The sequence below is a fragment of the Callospermophilus lateralis genome, chromosome X, assembly GCF_048772815.1.
Source record: "Callospermophilus lateralis isolate mCalLat2 chromosome X, mCalLat2.hap1, whole genome shotgun sequence".
Classification (NCBI taxonomy): Eukaryota; Metazoa; Chordata; class Mammalia; order Rodentia; family Sciuridae; genus Callospermophilus; species Callospermophilus lateralis.
Window position 1 is genome coordinate 28,447,979 of NC_135325.1, and position 23,441 is coordinate 28,471,419.

At 42.7% G+C, this 23,441-nt stretch overlaps 1 non-coding gene across 1 annotated transcript; it reads left to right on the forward strand.

The window, feature by feature from the left end:
- Positions 1-22,800: 22,800 nt before the first annotated feature.
- On the forward strand, positions 22,801-22,872 carry Trnav-cac (transfer RNA valine (anticodon CAC)). Its single transcript has one exon. It is a non-coding gene; the product is annotated as a tRNA-Val (tRNA).
- Positions 22,873-23,441: the final 569 nt, after the last annotated feature.

Sequence of the window (23,441 nt, forward strand, 5' to 3'; positions counted from 1 at the left end):
GGGAAAATGATATAATAAATACCCATTACCAAAAGGGATCTGTGGCTATGCATACAGAGGAATTTGTGGTGAAGAAGAATTTGTCCCTTCAGCAACATATTCCTGTGATGGCTGAGATCTCTGGGCTGAGATATGAGCTATGAGCTTCATCGGTAACATGGAGAGTAGTTCTAAATAAAGTAGTTCTCTTGTTAAAGTTGTTGAAGTTCACATTTGATTGCCATATGGAGGATTTAAGTAGGTTGTATTTCCAGGACAGTTCCCCTACTGAGGATGCCCTGAATTCCTTGCTCATCCCACATATGGTTACCCTCAGCTCAAATATGGGCCCTGATCCAATCCCTTGTGGATAAAGAAGGAACATAGAACACCATACAATAATGATGATAAGTAGAGATTGGAAATTATGGTTGGGACTGCTTTTTTCCTTAGGTGACTAAAAAGCCCATGGGTCCTCATAGCTTTATCCTTTACCTAATCCATCTACATGTCATCCAGGTGGACACCAGTACTTCCAGAACAATCCCTAGTATATTTCCTAGCCCTTTAGCAACTCCAACTGTTCCCTTCCATGCATTGAAATCTTATAGATCAATATGGTTTTAGGGCCATAGAAGCCATCTAGATCAGCAGTTACATTTATCTACATAGGAACTAGGTATAGGCTGAAGATTGTACAGCATGAGTTGGGATCCTAAGGTCACCTTATATGTCAATCAAATCTATAAACTACATAATTTTGGAAGGAAGTATTATGGTAAAATTCCAAAGAGGAAAAATGTAATTATCAGGGTTAGATAAGATCTTTATATACATGGAATCATGTAATATGGATTATATTTATGTCTGACTTCTTTAGCTCAAAACAATGGTTTTGAGGTTCATCCATGTTTTAGCAGGCAATGGTATATTTGCTTTTTAAAGTAGTGTTCTAGTGTATGGATGTACCAAAATCTGTTTGCCATTCACCTGTTGGTTGATGAGTGGCCTCCAAATTTTGGCTTTTCTGAATAACATGTACATTTATACACACGGTTTTGGGTAGACATATATTTTTAGTTCTTTTAGGTAAATATCTAGGATTGGAATAACTGACTCAGGATACTTCAGTTTTGATCTGTACTTATCTATTGTTACCTTAGGCAAATTATATCCCTTCTCTAGAATTTAGAGTCCTTATTTATAAAAGAATTGGACTAGATGTGTCCTTTAGAATCTCTGTTCCTTGAGTTCTCTAGATTCTGATTCAGTTGGTAGAGTGAGGAAGGTGAAAAATGAAAGGCTGATTCCCTACTCCTACTTTTACTCATGCATACTGACATCTAGGTGTTGTTTTTCCCCATTGGAATCCACTTGGAACACAGTGTTTGGTAGCTAGAAATGTTTACAAACCATTGGCTTAGATGATCTCTAAGATTCTTTTGACTCTAAAAATTTGAATCTATAGGAGAAATTTTACTTTCTTCTTAACCTCCACAAGTAACATTTTGAGAACAACATCAAAGGTTACAGAAGATCAAGCTTGGTGAAAAATAATCTCTTATTTCTTTTTATATATAACAGAAGGTGAAACTAAGCTGTAAATAAGCTGAAATACATCCTCAAAAAGGGCATATCTGACTTCTGGTTCAGACAAGATGGTATAGGCACACTTCTTCCAGATTTTTCTAGCTAAGTACAACTATAAATCCCAAAACCCAAGAAAATAATGCAAAAGGCAACCAAGGAGAAGCCTGAAAAGTGGTATGAGAAAGTCAACTGGTACAGGACCCCAGAGTTGGAAGAACTGCATAGCTGAGGGGGATCTTATATACTCCCAATCAATAGGAGAAATTGACTTGGTCTGGTATTTCTAGATCCCAAATCTAGAAATAGAAGGCAACCTAAATAGGATCATTATATACCTGGATCAAATTAAAGTGCCTCTGACAACACCAGGCACATCCAGAACCACCAGTATGGGGGATTGATTAGAAGTGGTGTAAATGATGAGTGGTCAAAAGACATGTTATCTTTCCTTGCCAGAGACATTCCTCTCCTCCTGGGTGAAACCTAGACACCAGTACAAGTGGCCCAGAAGGCAAGGAAACCTCTTTCTGTTGGCCTAAGACTCCCTATCCTCTCTAGGGACATCTGGCTATCTGGCTTGGGGAAACCCCTTTGACCCACCTCAGGCAACAAGTAAATAAAAAATAGAAAATCTCAGCAAAGAAATAATAGAAAATTTTTTGAAGAGGATATTCAGATGATGAATAAGCATTTGAAAAGATGTTCATACCATTAGCCATCAGGAAAATGCAGATTAAAACCATGGTGAGATATCTCTATACACCTATAGCAATGAACAACAAATCCTGGTGTGTTAGCTTTTTGGTCATTGTGACCAAAATACCTGACAAGAACAACTTAGAGAAGGAAAAGTGTATCTTGGTTCTGGGTCCAGGGTGAGGCAGGGCATCATGGTGGAAAGGCATAGTGGAAGAACACTGCTCCACTCATGACAGCCAGGAAATAGAGTGAGGGAAGAGCAGGGGGACAAGCTACAATCCCCAACAGCACACTTCCTGTGACCTACTTCCTCCAATCATGCCCTACCTACCTAGAGTTAAAACCCAGTTAGTCATTTCAAATTATTAACCCATAAAATAGATTAATCCATTGATTAGATTATAATTTTCATAGTTAAGTCATTTCACCTCTCAAAATTCTACATTGACACAGGAGCTTTTAGGAGACACTTCATATACAAAACCATAACAGCATGTGAAGATGCAGAGAAACTGGATCACTCATACACTGCTGGTAGGAATAGAAAATGATACAGCCACTTTGAATAACACTTCATCAATCTCTTTAATATACAACTACCGTATGACCCAGAAATTGTTCTCTTAGGCATTTATCTCAGAGAAATGAAAACTTATGTTCATACAAAAACCTATATATGAATGTTCACAATAGCTTTATCTGTAATAGAACCAACAAAGAAGCAAGCCAGATTTCCTTCAACTGATGAACAGTTAAACTATGGCACATCTACACTATGGAATACTATTCAGCAATAATAAGAAATGAACTCTTGATACATGCAGCATCTTAGATGAATATTTAGGGAATTATGTTGAATGAAAATAAGCAATCCCAAGAAGTTACCCAGTGTACGACCCCATGTATATGACACTTTTGAAATGATAAAAGTTTAGAAATGGGGGACAGATTAGTGGTTGCCAGGGGTTAAGGACCAGGTTAGAGGACTGGGGTTGTAGCTTAGTGGTAGAGCGCTTGCCTAGCAAGTGTGAGGCACTGGGTTAGATCCTCAGCACCACATAAAAATAAAAAACAAATAAATAAAATAGAATAAAGGTATTGTGTCCATGTACAACTAAAAAAATTTTTTAAGAAGCAGGATAGAGGAGGCAGAGGATTGGAAAGGAGCAAGACAGTGGTGGATTTGGTTATTAATGGGTAACAGGTGGTAGCCTTGTCTTGATTGTCTTCTTTTTCTCTTGCAACTTGACTGTTGTGGTAGATATGTGAGCCCACATAGATAACAAGATGGTTATGTAACTAAATACACAAAATTACAAGTAAAACTTGGGAAATATGAATAGCATGGATGGATTATATCAACGTCACTGCCTTGGTGATGCCATTTTGTATTATAGTTTTGCAAGATGTTACCACAGGGGTAAAATTGGGTAAAGAACACACAGGACCTCTCTGTCCTAGTTCTTAAAACTGCATGTGGATCTGCAATTATTTCAAGAAAATGTTCAATGAAAAAGAAGGATCTGGGCTGGGGCTGTAGCTCAGTGGCAGAACACTTGCCTAGCATGAATGAAGCACTGAGTTTGATCCTTAGTACCACATAAAAATAAAACAAACAAAACAAGGGCATACTGTCCCTCTACTACTACAAATTTTTTTTAAAAAAGGAGGATTTCCAGAAAGAAGGAAGTTTATGGTGTACACACACTGTCACTGTAGGAAGGACAGGTGTTCTGGGGAATTAGGGCTGCTTTTTGCTCCTAGAGAGGACAGCAAATGTGGTGGTTTCCTTTACAGAATGTGAGATTCAGGCAGTCACACTTTTCTGTTCTTGAAGAGAGTTCTTAAGTATCAGATGCTTTCTATTTAAATTTGAAAAATGAGGTAGCCTGCTTTTGTTTGGGCCTGCCACTAAATGAGACTGTAATTAGTGAAGTATTTTCAGGAGCACTAGGGCTCTTATCTGTTAGTCATACCGGATCCAGGATGTTTTAATTGCCCTTTTATAACAAGTGCCTTGACAGACACTTTTGTCTTCACTCCATGTGTGAAAAAAACAATCCACAACCCCAGTCACCACAGTTTAGAAGAAAAAACCCTTCTGAGAAAGGATGTTTTGAATATAACTTCACATCATGGATGGAATTTAATTATATATGGACACTCAAGTTTAGCACCTTGTAGCCAATTTTTACACTTATGATTTTAGGTTTCTTAAGTATATTTACTCAGTATGCCAAATGTAACTTTTTTTTTCTAAACACTAAGTCTACAGGGAAGTTCCCTCTCCAAGTGAAAGCTACTTACAGGAGATAGGGATGATTGATCTTGCAGGGCTATTGAAAGTTCCCAAGAAGGGGTAACAAGGCAAGGATGTGGGGGCTTTCTTGTGGACATTGTAGTGCTCAGCCCAGACCCCTCTTCAGGGCCAACACACTCATACCTCAGCTGCTGAGGATATTGATTGCCAATCACCAAAGACTGAATGAGCCCCCTGCCTCAATTTGAGACTTTTTGAGGGGCCATGCCAACTTTAGAGAGCCCCATTGGGATTGGCTAAAGTGCCAGTCACTTTGCAGGTGAGTTTTATCTTCCTCATAATCTTGTATCTTCTGAGGTCTCTCCCCAGTAAGCTTTCATCTCGGAGTCAGCTTCCAAGGAACCCAGTGTAACACAGCACAATCATCCGTTGGTGTCCATGGGGATTGGTTCTAGGATCGTTTGTGGATAGCAAACTTCATAAATGCTCAAGTCCCTTGAGTATAAAATGGTACAGCATTTGCATATAGGCTATACACACTTTCCTATACACTGCAGATCATCTCTAGATGATTTGTAATGCCTCATGCATTGCACTATGTAAGTATTTGTTGTACTCTATTCTTTAGGGAATAATAAGAAAAAAGTCAAGACATGTTCAGTACAGATGCATTTCTTCCAAATATTTTTGATGTATGATTATTTGAATCCACAGGTACAGAACCCATGGATACTGAGGGCTGACTGGATATTTGATTTGGTGCCCTGAAAGCAAGTTCTTTAAGGAGGATGTGTTAGCTTTTCATCACTGTGACCAAATGACCTGACCAGAACAACTTGGAGAAAGAAATGTTTGCTTCACAGTTTCAAAAGTCTTGGTCCATGATCGGCCAACTCTATTGCTCTAGGTCTCAGGTGAGGCAGAACATGATGGCAGAAGCACGCTATGGAGGAAAGCTGCTTAGCTCATGGAAGCTGGGAAGGAAGGGGAGGGAGGAACCAGAGCTGAGATATATTCCCAAGGATATACCTCCTCTGATCTACTTCCTCCACGCATTCCCCACCTGCTTAGAGTCACCACCCAGCAGTGCATCAAATTATCAATCCATTAAATGGATTAATATACTAATGGAATTATAGACCTCATGATCCAATCACTTAACCTCTGAACATTGCTGCATTACCTAACACATGAGCTTTTTTGGGGGGGGCATTCTAGATCCAAATGACAACAGGGCTTGGATGTAGGTGGTTTATTAGGGAGGGCTTTCTAGATGTGGAGAGTAAAGGAACAGGAAGAGTGAAATAAAAGAGGAAAGAGTGCATCATGAAGGTGGTTACTGCTATGGACAACTGAATGTCAATTTCTCTGGGGACATCTAAGGAACATGTAGTGTGGCTCAGATTTATCTCCCCAAAGAGTGGAGCCCTGAGTCATTTATCCATTTATCTAAGGATTATCCAAAGAGTGACTAATACCTCCAGACTTCTGGTTATGTGGAACAAAAACTGAGCAACTCCTTAGGCTTCCTGAGAGTACTGCCTCTAATTTGAATATGGTTTGTTTCCACTAAAACACATGTTGAAATTTGATTTTCAATGTAATGGTGCTGAAAAGTGGTGAGACCTCTCATTTGGATCATGAGAGATCCACCCTCATGAAGGGATTCATGCCATCTAGTAGGAGTGAGTTCTTGCTCTAGCAGGACTGGATGAATTACAAAGGCAAATTCTCCTAAAGTCTGGCTCTTTTGTTCCCTCCTCTTCTGTATATACCCACTTCCTTTTGTTTTCCACCAGGAGTTGAAGCAGTACCAGGCCCTCACCAGATGCAGCTGCCTGATCTTGCATTTCCAGCCTTCAGAATCATGAGCCCAAATAAACCTCTTTTCTTTTTGTTTTGTTTTTTTGTAGTTGTAGATGGACAGAATACCTTTATTTTATTTATTTTTTTATGTGGCACTAAGGATGGAACCCAGTGCCTCACACATGCTAAGCAAGCGCTCTGCCACTGAACTACAGCCCTAAACATCTTTTTTTAAAAAATTATCTTCTGTTATAGCAGCAGAAAATGAACTAAGATGGTACCCTAATGCAAAAACTGAGAGGCCAACAGGCATTTGAGGTGTGATGCTTGTTAGCTTACAAGGATACTATCCACAGTAGCCCAAATCAGAAGTGGTTGAGGGTCTGTGGTGTGGGTACCAACCGTATCTGCTATTCAGGGAGAGGAACACTAGCTTTTTTATTTAATAGGAGTCAGAGGACTGCGTATAATACTGGCTGAATTTCCAGGGCAAAGTAGATATATTCACAGGAATGAGTCAGTGTATGTGGCAATGAACTGGCAGAGGAAAGAAAAAGATACAAAAAAGTCAGGAGACCAATTAAAAGGTCTTTCATTTACTTGCCTGCTGAGCTAGATGAGTAGTCATTTTATTGGTTCCTCTTCTTTCTGTGTAAAGCTAGACATGTAAAAATTAGGTACTGAGATGAAGTCTGAGGACATCCAAGCTGCATTAAAATGTGCTTATTTCTAGGAGTTGAAAGAAAAGATTAGTTCCAGCAGAAAAACACACAAGGAAAAAACCTAATGATCACACACCAATGGCTGATCTGTGTTTACTCTGAAACTTCTAAGCCAGTGATTCTCAGAGTGTGGTCCCCAGATCAGTTGTATCACCATCAACTGGGAACTTGTTAGAAATGTACATTCTTAGGCCTTACCCAAGACCCACAAAATCAGACACTCTTCAGCAGGGGACGGTGTATGTGTGTGTGGGTGGGTGGGGAGTGGGTGTTGGACCTAACACTCTGCTTTAACAAGCTCTCTAGGGGATTCTAGTGTGAGCTTAAGTCTAAGAAGGAACTGTCTAATTCTAGACCATTTGTTTCTACCTGTCTTTTAAGTAGCTGAGCCATAAATCTAATTTTTAGATTTTGCTCCAAGTTGTTTCAAAACAATATGGCATAAAATGAAAAGTTATACAACAAGCATCCCCTTTGCTATTTCCTGGGTTCAGTAGATATAAGTGACACAGCCACATCCATGTTTATAGCAGCTCAATTCACAATAGCTAAGCTCCGGAACCAACCTAGGTGCCCTTCAACAGATGAATGGATTAAAAAATGTGATAAATATGAAGAAATTTTTTAAAGATTAAAAAAATTAGAAGGTAACTTTTGGCCCTTTATCCTTCTGTAGTCTGTCATTGCCTATTTCTCTCCTCCATGATCAAAAAACACTCATTGATCATCTAAAGTGTGCTAAGTACTTGTATAGATGCTAGGTATATAGCAATGAATGAAATGTACACAAATCCTTGTTCTCATAGTGCTTCGATTCTTGTGTGTGGGGAATGGGGGAGGTTGAAGGATTAGAAATGGTATTAAATACTAAAGAAATTCCATCCCATGTTAGGGAGTGGGAAGTGCCCTGGAAAAAATAAAACAGGGAGATGAATAGAGTTCTGGGGATGGTGGTTGGTAGGTTGGAAATTTAAATAGGGTGTCAGGAGAGGCTTCACTGAGGTGACATTGGATCCAAATTTTGAAGAAGATGTGGGTGTGAACTCTGGAGAGAATTAGGGTAGTAAACGTTCTAGGTAAAAGAGAAGCAGCATTAAGCAGATGTCCTGAGATGGGAGTGTGCTTCTAGTGTTCAACATTGGTTTTGAATCTAGGCATGGAGAAAATGCTATGTGAATGGAGAGCATTATTGGCAGTACTTGACAAATGAACAGCAAAACTCTGGATAATTTGAAAGTGAGAGAATTTGAATCTGTGGTTAAGTCCATTTGATATATAGTATGTATGTATGTATGTATGTATTGGTATTGGGGATTAAACCCAGGATGCTTTAACACTGAACTACAACCCTAGTTCTTTTTAAAATTTTGTTTTAAATTTTGTTTTGAGACAGGTCTCACTAAGTTGCTGAGGTTGTCTTTGAACTTGATTCTCTTGCCTCAACTTCCTAAATTGCAGGGATTACAGGTGTGCGCCACTGTGCCCAGCTATAATATGTATTTAGATAGTGTTTTGGTCTGTTTTTTGTTGCTATAACAAAATACTCAAATCTGGGTACTTCATAAAGGACAGAGGTTTATTTAGTTTACAGTAGTAGAGGCAGGAAGTTTAAGATTGTGTAACTGTATCTGGTAAGAACCTCATACTGCATCATAGTATGATGGATGGTGTCACTTGGTAGAAATGTACGTGAGAGTGGTGAATGGTACAAGTAGAAGAGGCCAAACATGGGGCAGCCTTGATTTTTAGCAATCTCCTCTTGGGGTAATTAGTCCAGTCCTGTGTGACATAAACCACTTCCATGAAACAGGCATTGATACTTTCTGAGGGTGGTTCATCTATTTCCTAATTACTGTTGTTTGTTTGTTTTTGGTACTGGGGATTGAACCTAGGGGTGCTCAACCACTGAGCCACATCCCCACATCCCCAGCCCTTTTTAATATATTTTTTTTTAGGGACAGGGTCTCAATAAGTTGCTTAGGGCCTTGCTAAGTTGCTAAGGCTGGCTACAAATTTGTGATCCTCCTGCCTCAGCCTTCAGAGCCACTGGGATCACAGGTATGCACCAACATATCTGGCTCTGAATTACTTCTCATTCCACCTTTTAAAGGTTCTTTTACCTCACAATACCATCAGTTGAGGACCAAGCTTCAAGCATATGAATCTTTGGGACAATTAAAACCATACATGAACCATTACAGATCGCTACCACTATCCATTTAAACACAGATGAAAATGCTTATTATAAATCCACTTGTATCCATTTTATTTATGTGTTTTTATGTACTTATTTGGTATGAATATGTAAAACTGATTTATTATATACAAATGAAACTGGGCTATGGTTTTAAGGAGGTAAGGAACTCTTGAGTGGAAAACAGGATACATTTCTTCTGGTAACAGATCCTTTATGGAAAAATGCTGTGAGACCTTCTGAAGTCATGCTCAGTGATGTGGGTGTCTGCCCTGTGTCCAAAAGGAGAAATTACAGATGGTGGGTGAGTCTGGCCTGCCAACCTTGCCTTGATATTTTCTTTCCTTGTGGCTTTAAATGTGTGGGACTTCAATTTGCTTTAGTCTTACTTCAGGTTCAAACAATTTCATATCATCCCTTGGAAAAATTGTAATGTGGTATCATAATGACAACCCTTTCCTTTGGGTTATGTAAGAAAATTAGTAAGGATCTCAGGGTGGATAATTTCACCCTAGTTAATAAATCAAGCAGGTCCTTACATCAAGGCAAATGGCAGTTGGGCCTGGAGAGCTGGGCTGGTAATAACTACAGGAGAGCTCCAAGTGATTATCAGAGAAGCCTGCTGATGTGCAGCTTTGGACTTCTCTGTGTCAGCACTAAATGTCTTGATTCAGGTTAAAGACAAACCACCTCTGCTTGGAAGTAGCAGTCCTCAGCATACACTTTCTTAACCAGTTTGCCAGAGATGATGATGTATTCAACATATTAAGCACAGGGGCAACTTTTCCAATCAACACTGGGAACTATCTTGAAGGAAGTCTCTGGTCTCCTTGTAGTGGGCAAGTTTATTTTTTCCATGTTTCCAGACACCCCCTCAGACAGTGATACCGTCAATGGGTTTGCAGGAAACCTGTGAGAATGAATTACTGTGAGGTCTACAACTACTGAATTCTGGGTGTTGGTTCAATACAACAAATAATGAATAATTTCAACACTGAATGATGAGCCCTGTACTCATTCATGAAAAAGTCCCTTATTGAGGGATATTTAAGGTAGCACGTGTGTATGTGTGTGTGTGTGTAAGTTTCAGACCAGATTGGACTGAAATATTGGGAAGATTAGACCAACAATTTTCAGTCTTTTCAGGTAGAAGAATACCTTTTAAAAATCCAAATATTTTTGGACAATTTTGATGAAGGCTATTTTTTCTGTATCCATTGATTATGAAAATATGATAGCTATGATCATTTACAAACATTACTTCATTTACTTAGACTTCTAATTTTACTCATCATAATAACATCTATAAATAGTTTGGAAAAATTAATAGCCCATGCATGTGTGAGTTATATAATATCTATTTATCTGGTCCACATTTGAATTCATAGTTTTCCCTCCCACTTCTCCAAATGAAGCACACAGTCCAGAGGTTGGAAATTTAGGATGAGATGTTTTTTCAGAGTGAATTCTTCTGAACCTAATAGGCTTTACTTCCACCCTCAACAGCACAGATTGTGAAACCCCTACCTGGAATTTGGAATTGGGCAGGGGTTGTTATAAGATAGGAAAAAAAGGTCCCCACAATGACTACTGGAACCTTCCATTTGTGGCAATGTGGAGAAAGCAAGACTATTCAGTGTCATTGTGTAAGTTTTTAAGTGGTGTCACCATGTCATAACACATTACATTGCCAGACAGTCACCAGACTTTGCTCAGGATGACTTCCTGCTGTTTTCTCTTTCCTGAGGGGAATTATTTAAGTCTTAAGGTCACAGTGTTCCAATGTCATAATTTATAATCTCTCTTGTGAGGATTTTCTCTTCCCTGTATCACCTGTACATTGGGGTGTGTGTGCACATTTTAAGAACAAAAGGCTCAACATGGGTTTTACTCTGAATGAGCAACCTAGTTGGAGCAGAAGCCCCACCTACCCTATAGCTCATGTTGATAAGGTTTTATTTTATTTAAAAAAATAATTATTTGTAAACTTGAATTTTGAAACATGAAATGTACTCTTTCCCAAATGTTAGTGAAATGGCCTTGGAGGGGCTCCAGTTGCTTCTCTCATTCCTGTGCTGGGTGTGTGTGTTTTATGTATCCTGTCATGTGCAGGACTCACACAGACCTTTTAAAGTTAATTAAAAAGCCTTCCATGGGCTGCCAGATCTGGGCAGGAGTGATCTTCTGTAATGTTTTGTACCAGATTAAAAACCCCTGACAATCAGCGCTGTTGCCAAATTTCAAATGAAGTGTGCAGAGTAAATTCAATAAGCTGTACAATTCAGTCAGCTTCAGAGTGGCTCATGTTTCTGGTTCAGCAAGAGCCAAGGGATTGTTGGGGACTGAACTCTTGCCTTCAAAGACCTTCTTATAGTTTAGCTCTTTTCCATAGCGTCCCTCTCCCTGCTCCCAGAAAACATCTATAATGTTTCAACCACAGGAGAGAGTTGCCCAGTCTCATGAGCATGCCTTTGACGAAAGTATTCCCTGCTATGTGCAAATTCAGAAACTCTGCATATCATATTTCCTGCTTGGAGATGCATGATGCATATCAAATCTGAGCTTTTCTGCAGAAAACTGGTTCATTTTGTTTAACACAGTGTTTTCTAGATATGCTTGACCATGCTACCTATTTTCCTCTAATAACCTTTAACAGTTTCTTGCAATATCCTAAAAAGAACTGGGTTGAAGGCTCTGTGATAATGATCACTCTGACATACAAATCTTGTAAAAGTCATGGTTTCCTGTGATAAACACAAAGGATACATTCCCAGCGGATAATATGAAAAGATGGCAGGCTAAGAAGGGATGTTTCTTGAGCAAAAAGCCTAAGTTGCCCCAGTTTCTTGCAGGACACCTGCTGGTAATGGAATATTCTTTCTCTTCTCAGATTCTGCTAGGTCACAGAACTAAGCCCCTAACACTCCAAATACATTATCCTAAAATACCACCTCATATGTATGGTTGCAAAAACAGTACATATCACCATGAGCTGCCATTCAGCCATAATTTTTTTCTTTACCACTAATCTCATCTTGCTCTTTTGCTCACTGTGTATATAGTAATGAGTAGGCAATACCCATGCACAGAGACATAGTATCCTCCAGATACTAGGGATGACTGTATTATTCACACCAGTCTCTGGGCACACATACTTAGTTTCTTATGAAAAGTAGAACTTAGTACAGCAGAGATAGCTTGTGGGTACCCCAGAATTAGTGTTTAGTGGAGAACATTTTGACCTGTTGTTATTCATTCCCAAGCTCTCTGTCTGGATCAGCAGAGTTTGGAAAACACTAAACATATCATCCTCCCTTGGTATCCAGAGTGGATTGTTTCCAAGATCCTCCCTGGATAACAAAATGCACAGATGCTCAATTCCCTTATATAAAATGTCATCATATTTGCATAGAACCTACGCACATCCTTCCAGATACTTTAAATCACGTCTAGATTAATTATAATACTTAATAAAATATAAGTCGTTGACATACTGTTTCTTTTAGGGAATACTTACAAGAAAAATGTACATGTTAAGTACAGACACAGCTGTCATAGCTCTAACTGTATAGTACACAAATGAGGCAAGAGATGAACAATTCTTCAACACCAAGTGCTAGAGAGAGATGGAGAATCTGTGAAATGGTGGGAGGCTATAGCATAATATACTTACACATCACTTGGATTTAGCAAATTCAAATTTCACTTTTTGGACTTTTCAGAACTAACTTTCTTTCTTTTTAAAAATATTTTGAAAATACTTTTTTTGATGTTGATGGATCTTTATTTTATATGTGGTGCTGAGAATTGAACCCAGTGCCTTGTACGTGCTAGGCAAGCACTCTACCACTGAGCCACAACCCCAGCCTTCTGGAACTTTCTTTAAGAATACTTTTAATACATGGCTGGTTGAAGTCACAGATGTAGAACCTATACATTGCTGCAGTCCGGCTGCAGCAAAATAACTGGGGGGGTGACGAACAACTTATGAAGGTTGATACAGCAGGAGTGGGAGCCATTTATTGTAGGACCGGAGGGGTATATATACATTCCACACAGCTTATCTTAATTAACATAAACTAGATACAGCAGTCAACCAATAAGGAATCTCCACACTTAATGGCTCGCTGGCGTTACTTCACAAACCACTCCTTCTGCAAAATACCAGGCGCCATCCTGACTTGTTTACAGACTCTAACATTCCAGTCCATTCTAATTGCCAACTGGGTCCACCTGAGAGACCCCAGCTGACATGGAGCCCAGTTATGTTGAGGGCCACAGCCAAGTCGGGATGACGCATGGCATTCTGCCAGAAGGGAGTGGATTCTGCCAGAAGGGACTGGTTGAGAGGTGATGCCAGCAAGCCATTGAGATGATGATGGTTATGTTAAGCTGTGTATTCAGTTATATATGGACCCCTGCTGTTGGCAATAGGGTGGCTCCGGGAATAGGGTGGTTCCTGCTGCCTCAGGTGACCCGCTACTTTGGAGTTCTCGTGGGGGGGCTGTGTGTGTCTGAGTTGGGTAGGCGGGAGCCCGAGGGAGAGCTGAGACAGTTCCCGGGGAGTGTGTGTGGAGTGCTGGTGGAGTTTGGGCAATAAAGTTTCCTGTTTGAACATACAAGTGCTGTGTGGTGGCTCGGTGATTTGTGCCCAGCCAGGCTGAGGCTTGGGATGTTTGTTATGCAGTAAAAAATAAAATAAAATAAAACACTGTTGGACCTCTCTGAGCCTCAGTGGCCCTTCTATAAAATGGGATGATGTTTGTTGCTAAAAGATCTGAGGAGTCAATTTAAATCACCATCACAAAAATCCCTTATTGAGCACCTGCTGTATTTCAGGCACCATGAAGATGCATGCAGTATTTAAAGCAGAACTCAGAGAGGTTAAGTAACTGGCCCAAGGTGGTCCAGATAGGGTCAAAGCTGAGACTGCAACCCAGGTCTCTTAGGTTCTAACTACTATGGCCTGGCAGAGCCTCTTCTATTGGTACCAATGAAAGGTGATGGTGTTCCAGAGAAGTAAATCAGAGGGTGACAATATGGCCTTGAGGCGAGGGTCACACATGACCAGAGGCTCCTGCTGCAGAGGCAGATGCTACTGGAGGGCTCCCCACCCTTCCTGGCACTGATAAGTGACACTGTAGAGGGTACCAGAGGAATCTTCTCTCCTCTCACCTCAGATGACTGCCATCATTTTCCACCCCAGGCAGAAGCCCTTGATCAACCCTGGAGGGGACAGGAGGGACACTAACCTGAAGGCAAAGGGGCGGGGCCAACAAGGTGAGGTATAAAGGGGTGGAGCCAAGAAGACAAGCCTTAAGTGGGCCGGACCAGCATGCCTGGAACCTGTCCCTCCTGTACCTGGACACGTAGATCAAGACCCTGCAAGGTGGGACTGCAAATTGGAGCAACCACTCTGGAAAACAGAAAACTTGGAATGGAACCACCATTTGACCCAGTTATCCGATCCCTCAGTTTATACCCAAAGGGCTTAAAATCAGCATACTACAGTGACACAGCCACATCAATGTTTATAGCAGCTCAAGTCACAATAGCTAAAGCTATGGAACCACCCTAGGTGCCCTCCAACCAATGGATGGATAAAAAAACTGTGGTACATATACACAATGGAATATTACTCAGCCATAAAGAGAAATTAAATTATGGTATTTGCTGGTAAATGGATGGAACTGGAGACAATCATGCTAAATGAAATAAGGCAACCCCCCAAAACCAAAGGCTGAATGTTCTCTCTGATATGCAGATGCTAACTCACAGTGGAGGAGGGGGTGGGAGTGGAGGTTCACCGCATGGATGGGGGGATGGGAGGAAGGGAGGGGGACGGGAATAGAAAAGACAGTGGAATGAATCAGACAGAACTTTCCTATGTTCATATATGACTACAACCACTGAAACTCCACATCATGCACAGCCACAGAATGGGAAGTGATACTCCATGTATGTGTGATATGTCTAAATACACTCTACAGTCATATAAAACTGAAAAGAACAAATACAAATTTAAAAATAAATAAATAAAGGCTAAGAAGGGGGAAAAAAAGACTCTGCAAGGTCTTGTTGGTGAGGTTATTGGAATAGAAACTCACCTGTACCTGATCCAAGGCTCAAAGTAGAATTGGATGGCCAGGTGCATGCGTGCTTCCTGGTTCACTTGGCCCTGTGGCTTACAGCGACAGCTGTACCTTGAAGGCTGAGCATGGGTTGAAAGAGGCCAGGAGGTGCATATGCAATGCTTAGCCCAGCTCCTGGCACACACTAGACACTCAGTGAATGCAATTATGATAATTAACAATAAATGCAGCCGGGTGTGGTGGCGCACGCCTGTAATCCCAGTAGTTCAGAAGGCTGAGACAGGAGGATCGGGAGTTCAAAGCCAATATTGGCAATTTAGAAGGCTGTAAGCCACCTAGTGAGACCCTGTCTCAAAATAAAAAGGGCTGGGGATATGACTCATTGGTTAAGTACCCCTGAGTCCAATACCTGGTTACAACAACAGCAAAAAGCAGATACAAGTCTATTTTTGCGTGTGTGTTACTGGGGACTGAACCCAGGGCCCTCTGCCACTGAGCTGCATCCCCAGCCCTTTTTATTTTTTTTTTTGTTTTGAGACAGGGTCCTACTAGGTTGCTGAGGCTGGCCTCAGACTTGTGATCCTCATGCCTCAGCCTCCTGAATCTTAGGGATCACGGGCATGTGCCACTGTGCCCAGCATAATCCCACTTTTAAAACACATTTTTAAAAAATCACAACATCACCAATGAATGTGCCTGTACACTGAAACATTTGGAAGCCACAGCTGGCACGGTATCGCTCACTGTCCACAAAGCTGGTGACTTAGAAGAAATGGCTCTACCGGGGTGCCCTAGTGACCTTGCACATATCCACCCGGGCCACGGAGGCAAAGCCTGGATCCACAGCTAGTGTGGAGTGAGCAGAGCAGGGCGCTAGGCTGTGGGCACCTCGCTGAGGCTGCCCTCCACTCGCTTCTGACTTAGCCTGCTCAGGCTGCCATGATGCAGTACCTCACACTGCGCTTCAGCAGAAGACACTGTCCTTTTAGAGGCTCTATTTCCAATGCAGTCATATTCTGAGGCCCTGGGAGTTCAGACTTCAAGCACAGGAATAAGGAGGAGGCATCACTCACCCAAGATGCCTCTCCATTCCCCTTGGGGACTGTCCAGAGACTGTGGCTCATCGCCTCCTGGTTTTTGAGAGAGAAGTTTAATATTTATTTTTTAGTTCTTGGCGGACACAACATCTTTGTTTGTATGTGGTGCTGAGGATCGAACCCGGGCCGCACGCATGCCAGGCGAGCGCACTACCGCTTGAGCCACCTCCCCAGCCCGCCTCCTGGGTTTTGATGAAGTCTGAGGCATTCTCACGATACAGCCGCAGACCATCAATGGCCTAATTTTATACCGCCAACCCTGACAACCCTGAGCAACAGGCGGCCCACAATTCATGTCATAGTCATCCGGTCCCTTTTGTTTCCCGGCATCCTTTGTGGTATGGGACAAGAATCCAAGGAGTCGGCACATTAGGCTAATCTTCTTTTTCCTGTTTATGTAAGTAATACACTGTCCAAATCTAAAAATGGCTCACCGCATCTATACCAGGCAAAACCATCCAGGCCTTGGATTATGTTGCAAAGACAAAACCCAAAACAAAACTCTTGTGGGAGGAAGAAAAACATCAAGGTGGCTCCCAGACCCGTGTCCCTGTCCTCCATCACCTCCTGCGCTCTTCTGAGAAGGCTGCCTAGCACATGTGAGGTACTGCATCTTGGTAGCCTGACCACACTAAGGATGCTCTTCCCAACCCCAGCTTTGAGTCCTACTATGATTTGGATATGATTTGTCCTGTGTTCCCAGGGCAATGCTATTAAGAGGTGGTAGGCCCTTTAAGAGGCAGGGCCTACTGGGAAGTGATTAGGTCATGGGGCTCCACCCTTATGAATAGGTTGATGTCTTTCTTGAAAGACTGGGTTAGTTCTCTTGAGGTGGGATTAGATTAGTGAGTTAGGTCTCCTGGAACTGGATTGGTTACTGCAAGAACCACTTACAAAACAGAGCAGTCTCCACTCCCCTCTCGCTTTCTTACATGTGCTCTCTGAACATATCCACCTCCCCTTTCCTTTTTTCTTTTTTATTTCTTGTAGTTGTAGATGGACATAATGCCTTTATTTTATTTGTTTATTTTTATGTGGTGCTGAGGACCAGACCCAGCACCTCACGAATACTAGGCACTCACTCTGCTGCTGAGCCCCAGCCCCAGCCCCCTACCTCCCTTTTCTACTTCATTATATTGTGACACAGCAGGAGGCCCTCAACAAAAGCCAAGCAGATGCCAGCACTATGCTCTTTGATCTTCCAGAACTTTGAGCTGAAAAAAACAAAACAAAACTCTTTTCTTCATAAATTACCTGACCACATGTATTTTGTTATAGCAACACAAAACAGACTAGGACAGATTCCCTGTATTTTGGATATATTAGCCATTTAAAAAATGAACTAATATGGCTGGAGGTGGTAGGGCACGTGCTTAGCATGTATAAGGCCCTGGGCTCCATCTCCACCACTACAAAAATAATACTAAATAAATAAAAAATAAACAAAAAAGAATTAACAACAGATTAGGCCTGGGGATAGAGCTCAGTACCAGAGCACTTGCCTAGCAGGCTCCAGGCTTGGGGTTTGAGCTGCAGCACTCCAAAAGAAAACAAAAGATAAAATACAATTAGATGTGAATACATATCTGTATTTAAATATTTAGAAGAGCTTTTTGCATATGGATAGCACTGAGAACTGTTGGAGGAAGCGGGCATTGCGGGCAGGGCAGCAGGGGTGGAGAAGGTATTTTAACATTTTATACATATTTTATACAACAGGCCCTAGAGGGCAAGTGAATTGCCCAGGGGGGGACGGCTGGCTTCTCACAGGCAGTGCTGGGAGAATGTGGTCAATTTGGAATCACTGTGAATTACTGGTGGGATATAAAATGGTCCAGGTGCTGTGGAAAACAGTGAGCAGAGTCTAAAGGACAAATACCCCTTATGTGCAATGAAAATCACATACCCCTTATGTCATCAAAAATCACACACACAGGGGCTGGGGATGTGGCTCAAGCGGTAGCGCGCTCGCCTGGCATGCGTGCGGCCCGGGTTCAATCCTCAGCACCACATACAAACAAAGATGTTGTGTCCACCAATAACCAAAAAATAAATATTAAAATTCTCTCTCTCTCTCTCTCTCTCTCTCTCTCTTTTAAAAAAACAAAACACACACACACACAGGGGCTGGGGTTGTGGCTCAGCAGTAGAGCGCTGGCCTAGCATGTGCAAGGCCCTGGGTTCAATCCTCAGCACCACATAAAAAATATATGAATAAAATAAAGGTATTGTGTCCAACTACAACTAAAAAATAAATACTTTTTTTTTAAATGGTCAACATGGCAAATTTTTTTATGTGTTTATATATATGTATACATGTGTGTGTGCATGTGTGTACATGTTACTGTAAGAGTAAAAGAAATTGAAGTTAAAGTGTAAAAGACCGGGCATTGTAAAGTTTCTAAGCTGCAAGGCCTGAGTTAAAAAGTAAAGGACCAGGTATTGTTAAGTTCCTCTGCTACCCCCAAAACCTGAAATTCCTGTAGCTGTTAGGACAATACCGGGAACTGCCCAGTAAATATTCCCCCTGACTCTCTGGTTGTTTAATAACCTGGGACCCTGTGTAGCCTGGCACGTAGGTATTCAGGGCCCAAAACCAATCAGTTTGAATGTGTACCCCACTTGGGAGTGACCAATAACCCCGCCCAACCTGTTCCCGCCAATGAATGTACTTATCACGTCTAAGAATTGTTGTTTGATTTTCCCGAGGTGTAGGATGATTTGTTAAAGGAGACTGTGATGTATGCAAAGCCCCCACCCTCCCCAAAAAGTGTACTTAAACACTGCTCAAGCCCTGCCCGGGGCTCTGGGCTGCTCTCCCTTCTTGAGTGAGCACGGAGCCCCAGCGTGCTGGATTGGATCCTCAATAAATCCCTTTTGCTATTGCATGAGTTGGTCACTTGGTGGTCTCTTCCTCCGGCCGGACCCTTACATTACTGAGTTTGGAACCCAAGGTATTCCACCACTGAGCTACATCCCTAGCCCTTTATATTTTTCTATTTTTGGAGATAGGGTCTGGCTAAGTTGGTGAGGCTGGCCTTGAACTTGTGATCCTCCTGCCTCAGCCTCCCTAGTAACTGGGATTACAAGCATATGCCATCACGACTGGCTATTACATGTATATTTTGTCACAATAAAAATGGCATACAAATCATGTCTTCTTGGAGGCTGGAGTTGTAGCTCAGCAGTAGAGCGTTCCCCCTGCACATGAAAGGCCCTGGGTTCAATCCTCAGCACCACATATAAATAAATAAACTAAAGGTGTTGTGTCCAACTACAACTAAAAAAAAATTTAATTATGTCTTCTCAAGTAAATTTTATATTACACACACACACACACACACACACACACACACACGAAGTTTAGCAAAAGAGTTAGGCTTTGCTTCCTTGAGATGGAATTTGACAAAGACACCAGTCCCCTTGCTGCTGTGGGTCACCTGTGGCAAGAGGGAACCAGCCCACTCACAAACTGGCTAATTGCAGAGGAGCTCCCCTGGAGAACACGGGGAGGGTGCACCATTTCCCTTCTCTTCTCTCCCTTCTATCTACCCAGGTGACAGGATACAGGGTTGAAAGCTGAGAACACCCCAAAGCACGAGAGAGCTTTCCTCTAACCACCCCCCACCACGCCCCCCACCCACTTCACTTCCTCAGTCAAACCTTCCACCAACCCCTCTTTCCTGTAGCTGTTGTAGGAATTGCTCACTCCGTATGTCTTTGACACCTCTGCTTTGCTGTTTGATATTGTTAGCTGATTTCGCACGGGGGTATCTCTTTTCACCCCGACTACAAGTTCCTCCAAGGTAAAGTTGGGCACAGTGACATGGCACCTGTACTTCTAGTGACTTGGGAGGCTGAGGTGGGAGGATAGCTTGAGCCTGAGGTTTCAAGACCAGCCTGGGCACCACAACAAGAGCCCATCTCAAAAAATGACCCCAAAAGAATTTCCTTGAAGGTCAGACTGATTCTTCACCTCCTCTGTATCTCTTTGTCTCTTACATTAATGTCTAGAATATGGCAAGGGGTGTGTGCAGCCACACAATAGAATATTATTCAGTGCTAAAAAGAAATGAGCCATCAGGCAGTGGAAAGACAAGGAGGAAACTTAAAATCATATTACTGAGCAAAAGAAGTAAGTCTGAAAAGTCTATGTAATGTGGGAGTCCAACTATGATATTCTGGAAAAGTCCAATCTACAGACAGTAAAAAAGTCAGTGATGATAGGGAGGATCGTGAGTTCAAAATCAGCACAGCAAATGAGCAAGACCCTAGGCAGCTCAGCAAGACCCTGTCTCTAAACAGAATACAAAAGAAGGCTGAGGATGTAACTCAGTGGTTAAACATCCCTGGGTTCAATTTAAAAAAAAAATCAAACCAACATTCCAATGCAAAGATATTAATAATAGCAGAAACCAGAGGTAATATGTGGGAGCTCTAAGCTTTTGGCCCAATTTTCTGATAAATTTATCTGTGTCTGTGTATGTGTGCGTGCGTGTGTGTGTATGTGTAGACAGAGAGAGACAGTGCGTGCGCATGAGATGAGGGCCAGGAGAGACTTACTGTTGGTTAATGGACAGCATGTTAGACCAACCACGTGGACACTGACTTATGAAAGAACTGAGAAGATTTATCCTGGCCTGACATTTTCAAAATTCAGTGAAACCTAGTTGGGAGGAAATTAAAGGTTTTCTTCAAAGCCAAAGAAGAAAAATTAGAAGTGGACTAAGCACTTATTTGCAAGTTAAAATTTATACAGGAAATTTCTACACTTGCCCCAACGAGTGTGTGTGTGTGTGTGTGTGTGTGTGTGTGTGTTTTGGGGAGGTGGGTATGAGGCATTGAACTCAGGGACACTGGACCACTGAGCCCCATCCCCAGCCCTATTTTGTGTTTTATTTAGAGACAGGGTCTCACTGAGTTGCTTAGGGCCTCACCATTGCTGAGACTGGCTTTGAACTTGCCATCCTCCTGCCTCAGCCTCCTGAGCCACTGGGATTATAGGCATGTGCCACCGCGCCTGGCTGAGTTTGTGTTTCTTTCCAGTTTGCCTTTTTCTACCATATTTTGCATTTAAATCATAAGTAATCTTCACAGAGAATCAAAGCACCCTTCCTGGCCCCTCAGCACCTTTCTAAGCACCTCAGACACCCTATCTGCCATCAGTCTGGCCATGGGTCTCCTGGCCACTGGCAGACCTTGTCCTCCAAAGGCAGGGAACCACATGTCAGTTAGCTTCATTGGGAGAACCAGGAAGTTAGAAGCCCAATGCGCCCCATACAGCAGTATCACAGCCAAACATTCTGGAGATAAGGCAGAGCCCAGAGAAACACAGAATCTCCGATGTCAACAGATATTTATCAAGAAAGCTCGACCCCAAAGCAGCAGGGGGGGACAGCCATTGCTGCTGGTTGTTCTGTGTCTGTAATAGTCCAGGGCAGGTCCACATCCCTGGCCTTTGTGAGTATCAGCCCCTTTCCATCCCTCCGAACCTACAAGGCAACGTCAAGATCAGGGTCGAGTCTCTCCTGTTTCCCACGGCTCCAGCCTTCCCCAGGTTGGCTTTACTGGATCTGCACAAGCAGCTCGAGTGAATGCTATTTTGTTGGCATTGAGGCTCTTGACCTCGGGGTGCAAGTGCCCAGCAAGGAGAAGCAAATTAGTGTCTCCAGCCGGTGGTCCTGACACTGGGTTTTGAATGGGAGCATCCTGCTGTCCCCGCTCCCAGGTGACTGGTCTCTCAGCGGCACACGGCACTGCTGCCCCCTGGTTCATTCATCATCGTTTCCCTCTGATGCCAGCTTCTGATTAGAGGGCTAGAGAATAAGCCCTGAGAGGGAACTAATTACTTAAGTGGGGGACAGAGAGGTCAAAGAATGGCTCGGTAACAGTCTGCACGCATCGCCACGGTTATTACTGCAGATCAGGGTGACCAGCAGTGTCTTAGGTTGGGTTCCCTGGGACGGAGACCCCAGACGAGGTTTCTTTTGCAGGGAATGGTGGGGGCGGGGCTCTCCTGGGAGAGAAGCAGAGCAGGGAGGGGGAAGGAGCCCAGCAAAGAGGGGGAGCCCACCAAAGATCAGCCTCACCTTGAGGGCAGGGGGCTGGGGTCGCTGTGCAATAGGAAGAACAACAGCCACTCACTGGCCGACCGCAGGCCACCCTCATAGGCGGAGCGGGGCTTCGGGTCATCATCTGTGGGTCAGCTGTTCCCATGGACAGAGAGCAATTGTGCAGGGAAAACTGAAGACCTGTCTGGGGGTGAGGTTGCGGCCAGGGCTTTGGGCACCAGGCTAAACATCCACTGCACCCGGGAAGGGCGGAAGTAGAAGACACCCAATCAAAAGCCTTTGGGGGCCTAGGGATATGGCTCAGTTGGTAGAGTGCTTGCCTCACATGCACAAGGCCCTGGGTTCAATCCCCAGCACCACCACCCACCCACCCCCAAAAAACCTGGATGCTGTCTGGCCACCTGTTGTCCCAGTGGGTACACCAGGAAGGGCCTCTGCTTAAGGGTCATGTGTCCTCCAAAAAGGGCCCATCTGAGAATGTCATTAAGAACAACAGTTTGTGACCCTGTTGCCAAAAGCTGGTCTGAGGGCTACAGTTGTGGCTCAGCAGCAGAGCGCTTGCCTGGCATGTGTGAGGCCCTGGGTTCAATCCCAGTACCATATAAAAATAAATGAATAAAATAAAGATATTTTGTCCAACTACAGCTAAAAAAATTTTTAAAGAAAAGCTGGTCTGAAAGACCCAAGAAGCTTCCAGAAGTAGTTCAGCTTTAATAACAGCAGCAACAGGGATAGATGTGACCCTGCCAGGTGCTATTCCAAGTGCTTTACTTCGCACTTGATTCTCATCACAACGCTCCAGTGAAGCATCCCCATTTTCCAGATGTGGAGACTGCGGCTCAGAGAGGTTCATTAACTTGCTCATATTACACAGCTGGAAGTAGCAAGAGCCAGGCTTTGAACCTGGATTCACAAGGCAACACCACCACTT